Source organism: Tenrec ecaudatus, chromosome 2, assembly GCF_050624435.1.
Source record: "Tenrec ecaudatus isolate mTenEca1 chromosome 2, mTenEca1.hap1, whole genome shotgun sequence".
NCBI classification, from domain to species: domain Eukaryota; kingdom Metazoa; phylum Chordata; class Mammalia; order Afrosoricida; family Tenrecidae; genus Tenrec; species Tenrec ecaudatus.
Genome location: NC_134531.1, coordinates 173,752,939 through 173,758,938, shown reverse-complemented (window position 1 = coordinate 173,758,938; position 6,000 = coordinate 173,752,939). Strand labels below are relative to the sequence as shown.

Genomic DNA, 6,000 nt, shown 5'->3' with positions numbered 1-6,000 from the left:
ATTCTACCTTACAAATCTGCCTAGACCAGAGGATGTACACTGCTACAGATAGAAACTGGAAACACAGGAGATCCAGGATGCATGATCCCTTCAGGACCAATAGTGAGAGTGATGATACCAGCAGGTGGAGGGAGGGTGGGTTTGAAAGGGGGAACAGATTAAAAGGATCTACATATAACCTCCTCCCTGGGGGATGGACAACAGAAAAGTGGGTGAAGGGAGATGTAGAACAGTGTAAGATATGACAAAATAATAATAATTTATAAATGATCAAGGGTTCATGAAGAAAGGGGGAGCAGGGAGGGAGGGGAAAATGAGGAGCTGATGCCAAGGGCTCAAGTAGAAAACAAATGTTTGGAAGATGATGATGGCAATGAATGTACAAATGTGCTTGACACAATTGATGTATGTATGGATTGTGATGAGTTGTATGAGAACCCAATAAAATTATTAAAATATATATCTTATTATTTTTAGTATTATATATTAATATAATGTTATTAGTTAACTGTGATGTTTAATAGAGTTTTAGCTGCATCAACTGACATTATAATTTCTATTTTTATTATGATTTTTGCATTTAACTTTTTCTGTTGTTTTCCTTTAACTTTATATGTCTATCCCTAGCACCCTTGATTTATATTGCTATTTCTAAGAACTGGTTAATTTCCTCTCTAAGGCTAGTAAAATTGTTCCTCAAGTGAGAGCCTTCAGTTCTGAATGGATTTCAGTCTGCATGGGGTGGCCTTTATAGTTTAGTAATCCCTTTTGATGCAGTGGTGAAAGTGCTCAGCTGCTAACCAAAAGGTCAGCAGTGTGAACCCACATCTTTGTAGGAGCAAGATATGGCAGTGTGATTTTGTGAAGATTCACGCTCTCAAAAAACCTCTGGGCAGTTCTACCCTGTTGTATATGGTTGCAATCAATCCAAATCAGTTCATTGACACTGGGTTTATTGTCTAGAATGTCATCAATCAACTACTTTCTTTAGAATACTTGATTGTGTTCCTGTATTATAACTTACCATAACCATATAGGATCTTTATATTAAATATAATATTAGCATATTTATCTCCTTTCCCTTTCAATAACTAATGTGAAGCTAGTCATGTTATAATTCTGAACAATAGGGCTTAGTGGAAAATGTATGGTTTCAAATTTCTATTTTCTCTCTTCATAGCCATATTTTAGAGGAAATCATTATTTCATGTTATTAATGATTTATGCTATATGTTCAATTGTTTTCTGAGTGTGAAACTTTGAATATATATATTTATTTATTTTTAAATACTTATATTGGGGGCTCTTACATCTCTTATCAGAATCCATACGTTCATCCAGTGTGTCAAGCACATTTGCACATATGCCACCATCATCATTTTCAAAGCATTCTCTTCCCACTTGAGCCCCTGATGTCAGCTCGCATTTCTTCCACACCCTCCCCCACCTTCCCCCACTTGCCCTCCCTCACAATTCCTTGATAATTTATAGATCAGTATTTTCATATCTTAAATAGTCCTCCCTTGCCATTCACCCACTTTACCACTGTTTGTGCCCCTGGGAGGGGGTGATATGCGGATCCTTATGATCATTTTCCCCTTTCTCTCCCTCCCTCCCCGACTCCTCTTGGTATCTCTACTCTTATTGTTGGCCCTGAGGGGTTTAGCTGTCCCGGATTTCCTATGTTTTGGGCTGTTATCTGTAGCAGTGTGAATGTTGTGGTCTAATCTGATTTGTAACATAGAATTGAGGTCTTGATAGCGCCAAAGAACTAGAAGAAAGTTGTATGTTTCATTGATGCTATACTGCACCCCAGCTGACTCATCTCTTCCCTGTGACCCCTCTGTGAGGGGGTGTCCAATTGTCTACACGTGGGCATTGTGTCTCCACTCCACTCCCTCACCCACTCCCCATTCACTTTGGGTATGATTTTATTCTGGGTCTTAGATGCCTGATAACTGATCCCATAGACACCTCATAATCACACAGGCTGCTGTGCTTCTTCCATGTGTGCTTTGTTGCTTCTGAGCTAGATGGCTCCTTGTTTATCGTCAAGCCTTAAGACCCCAGATGCTATATCTTTTGATAGCCGGGCACCATCAGCTTTCTTCTCCACATTTGCTTATGCACTCATTTTGTCTTCAGTGATTGTTTCGGGAAGGTGAACATCATAGAATGCTGCATTGTTAGAGCAGATTGGTCTTGTGTTAAGGGAGCATTTGAGTCCAGGCTCAATGTCCATCTGCAACCTTAATTTTTAAGATATAGATATGAATAAATAGTTGTATTCCCCTATTGTTATATATATGTGTGTGTGTGCATGTGTATATGTATATGGGGGTGTGTGTATATATGTATATATATATACATATGTACATGCCTGTATTTAGACCTCTATAAATGTCCTTTACCTCCTGGTTATTTCCTCCATTTCCTTTTACTTTCCTCTTGTCCCACCATCAGGTTCGGCCTTCATTCGCATTTAGTAATTCCGCACAGATACATTGCCCTTGATTAGGCCCCACTAGGCATCCTACACCCTTCTCTCCATTGATTTTAGTTCACTTGTTATTTTAACTGTTTCTTGAAATTTTTTCTCACCAAAAATATGAGAAGGATTTTGAGAGCAACTAGAAACTTAAATTTAAGCCTTAAAATCATAATTCTTACAGCGTAAGGCACAGGACACTTCATCGGAGCCTTTGAGGCTTCTGGCCATTATTTGACTTCCAGACAATGTCCATCGTTTTCATGTTATTATTGAGTCTTCGCATAGGAAAGTGATCCCATTGCATGTTTGCTCAGTGACTAAGGTGACTAAGTTCAGTCTCCCTAAATTCAGTCTCCCTAGCTGCCCTCAGGGGAGTTCCCAGACAAAATGCTGCCTGGCTCTGTGCCATCAGCATGATCAGTTGCAAATCAACCACTGTGATTCCTAGGGTTTCAATTGGCTGATTTTCAACAGTAGATCTTTTCTTGCCAGTGTGCCTCAGAATAGAAGTTCTATTGAATTCCATTCAGCAATCACTACAGACAAAGGGAGATGCTTGCCCAGGTCACTTGCACGGAAGACAGGAATTCTCCCAACAAACTAATGATCCCGCTCCTATTTAGAGCCAATATTTCTCAATTGTTTATACAACCAAAGTGAAATTATGAGTCACTGGGTTTCAAACTACAGTCTGTGTCTTGGGAGCTCCTCAGAATTGGGTTAGGAAAGAAGCAGTGGAGAATCCAGATGAACGTAGCTTACGAATCACCATCGCAGCTTCGCTTTTATGTAACAAGTCTTAATTAGGGAGTGAGCTCATGTTTCTCTTTCATATGTTGGTATTGTGACATGAGTTCGTAGAAAACAGAGTATGCTCCTCCTTAGCACAGCCAGAAAAGCAATGTTCTGTATCTTTATGTTAAAGAGCAGAATGACCCTGTCCAAGCAGCCTTAGTGCTTAGTCCAAGCAGATTAAACTCTGCTCTATTTTACTTTCCTCATCGTAGACAATTCATAATTCTGGCATTCTCTGTTTTTTTTGTAAAATGAGTGAAATTTTGGATGGGAACCAGCTCCATATAGCAGATGAAGTCAAGTTTATTGTAGCTCCTGATATGCTCTCTGCCCAAAGAAATCATGCTACTAGGATTAGAAATCTTCCCGAGGGCACAGTTTCGTTCCATTCCCATTCCGATCCTTGTTTCCTGGGCAATGTGGAAAAATAAGCCACTTTTCCCACTCCTAAAGCCACCAGCCCAGATAAAGGCAAAGAGAAGGAGGCTGAGGGTGGCATTATTGCCTGTGATGATTGTGGCTGACACGGAGTCTTGCTTTTCAAGGCACGGATGTGGAAACTCTACTTCTCTTCACATGGGAGATACGTTTGAATTTAGTATTAGTGACAAACAGAGGCCTGGTCAGCAGAGTGCAACTTGTGTGTGACTTTTAGGCCAAAATTCCAACTCTGAGAGGCTGTTGGGTATATGGCAATGCCGAAGGATAATTTTGGATTTATTGAAACAGCCAATCGAGATAAGGAAATCTTTTTCCATTACAATGAGTTCTCTGGTGATGTCAATAGCCTGGAATTGGGAGACACAGTCGAGTGTAGCTTGTCCAAAGGCAAAAGCAACAACGTCAGTGCAGAGAAAGTGACTAAAACACGCTTAGTGAATGGTATTACTGAAGAAGCTGATCCCACGATCTACTCTGGTAAAGTCATTCGTCCCCTAAGGCGTGTTGATCCACCACAGACTGAGGACGGAGGAATGATTGTGATTGTGGAAGAAGGGGGTATGAAAGGGGAGTTGTATCCACTTGGCATAGTTGGGGTGGCAACAAAGGGGCTTGCCTGCAGAAAGGGGAGAGTGCCAAGTGCCAGCCATGTGTCCTGGGCTAGAATGCACAGACTATGGCCTACAACATCACACCCCTGCATAGGGCCACAGTCGAGTGTGTGAAAGGTCAGTTTGGCTTCATTAACTATGAAGTAGGAGACAGCAAGAAGCTCTTTTTCCACGTGAAGGAAATTCAGGGTAGCATTGAGCTATAGGCAGGAGATGAAGTGGGGTTCTCGGTGATTCTTAATCAGCGCACTGGCAAATGCAGCGCCTGTAATGTTTGGCATGTCTGCGAAGGCCCCAAAGCTGTTGCCACTCCAAGATCTGATCGGTTGGCCAATCTCTTGAAGAGCATCACCCTGGATGATGGTAGTGCTCCTTGCCTCACAGTTTTCCATCAGTCAAGGGGACCAGATAACTCAATGGGTTTAGGTGCTGCCAAAAGAAAGATTCGTCAGGCTGGTGTCATTGACTAATCACATCCACAAAGCATATCATTAATCCACTATGATCAAGTTGAGGCGGGAGGCGGGGATGGGGGTGGAGGGTGGGGGTGGGGGTGGGGGTAGTTGGTGAATGATTCTGAATATCTCCTTCTTCATCCTTCCCCAAACTGGAATACTTATTCTAATGAGCTATTACACCAGTTTTAACCCCTTCCTCGTGTTATGTTTAAAAATAAATAAATGTAAGAAAACCATTTTAAAATTATGTACAGTTCCAGTTTGGAAAACTTAAGGTGGCTCCTTATAGTATCAATTTTAGGAGCTTTATTTGGTGCATTTAGCCAACTGGTAATTGCAAAATCCACTTCACCCAATTATAGATTGTTACCTTGTTGGTCCTATGAAATTCTGCACTTGATATTTCGTGTCTATTTTGTCTTCATATTTCTGGCAAGATGCTCTGCCTTAGTCCTCAGTGGCAATTCTTCTCTTTCTTTCCTGTTCATTATGCTTTAATTCTGAGGATCAGATGAGGGTAGACTATATTACCTTTTAAAAATTACAAAAATGTATAGACAAAATGGTATGTCAAAACAAAATTAACAAATATTGTGCCTGAAAAAAGTTATTTTGATTAATCATCATATGATTTATTTATTATGATTTAGTTGGGGGTTACATTATAGATCATCAGAATTGTTAAATAACTGAATGAATGTGAAGGACTTAAACAGCTCCTTGACATTAAAATATATTCATACACAATATACAAAACATAGTTTAAAGAAAGTAAAGATCTAAGTTGCATGCATCTTCCATGTCATGATGCCTTACAATTCCTGGGAATGGGAGGGGAGACTCAATATTTTAGTCCTCTGGTATCTGGTCCTCAACCAGTTACTGCCTCTTTGGTTTGCACAGGGCATGTAAGCTCAGGCTAGCTTCTGTTTAAGTTTTGCCTTTGGAGACTCATAGTTTGTTTGTCTGCATAAATGCATTTGTACTTAAGTTTAAGGTGCGTGTTACATTTCTTGTCCCTCAATTTGTAACTGGGAAAGTTGCTTTGAATTCCTTATCTTTCTTTGTTCCTTTCTTCCTATGGTTTGCTTTTCTAAAATTCAATGTTATATTTTATTTTTCTGCTTTTCAGAAAGATAGAAAAAAATAAGATAAGAGAGGAGAGCAGACAAGTCCAGATGAGACAAGAGGAGATAAGGCAAAG

At 40.1% G+C, this 6,000-nt stretch overlaps 1 pseudogene; it reads left to right on the top strand.

Annotated features, from left to right (window-relative positions):
• Nucleotides 1–3,537: 3,537 nt before the first annotated feature.
• On the top strand, nt 3,538–4,808 carry LOC142440201 (cold shock domain-containing protein E1 pseudogene; annotated as a pseudogene).
• The last annotated feature ends 1,192 nt before the right edge of the window (nt 4,809–6,000 follow it).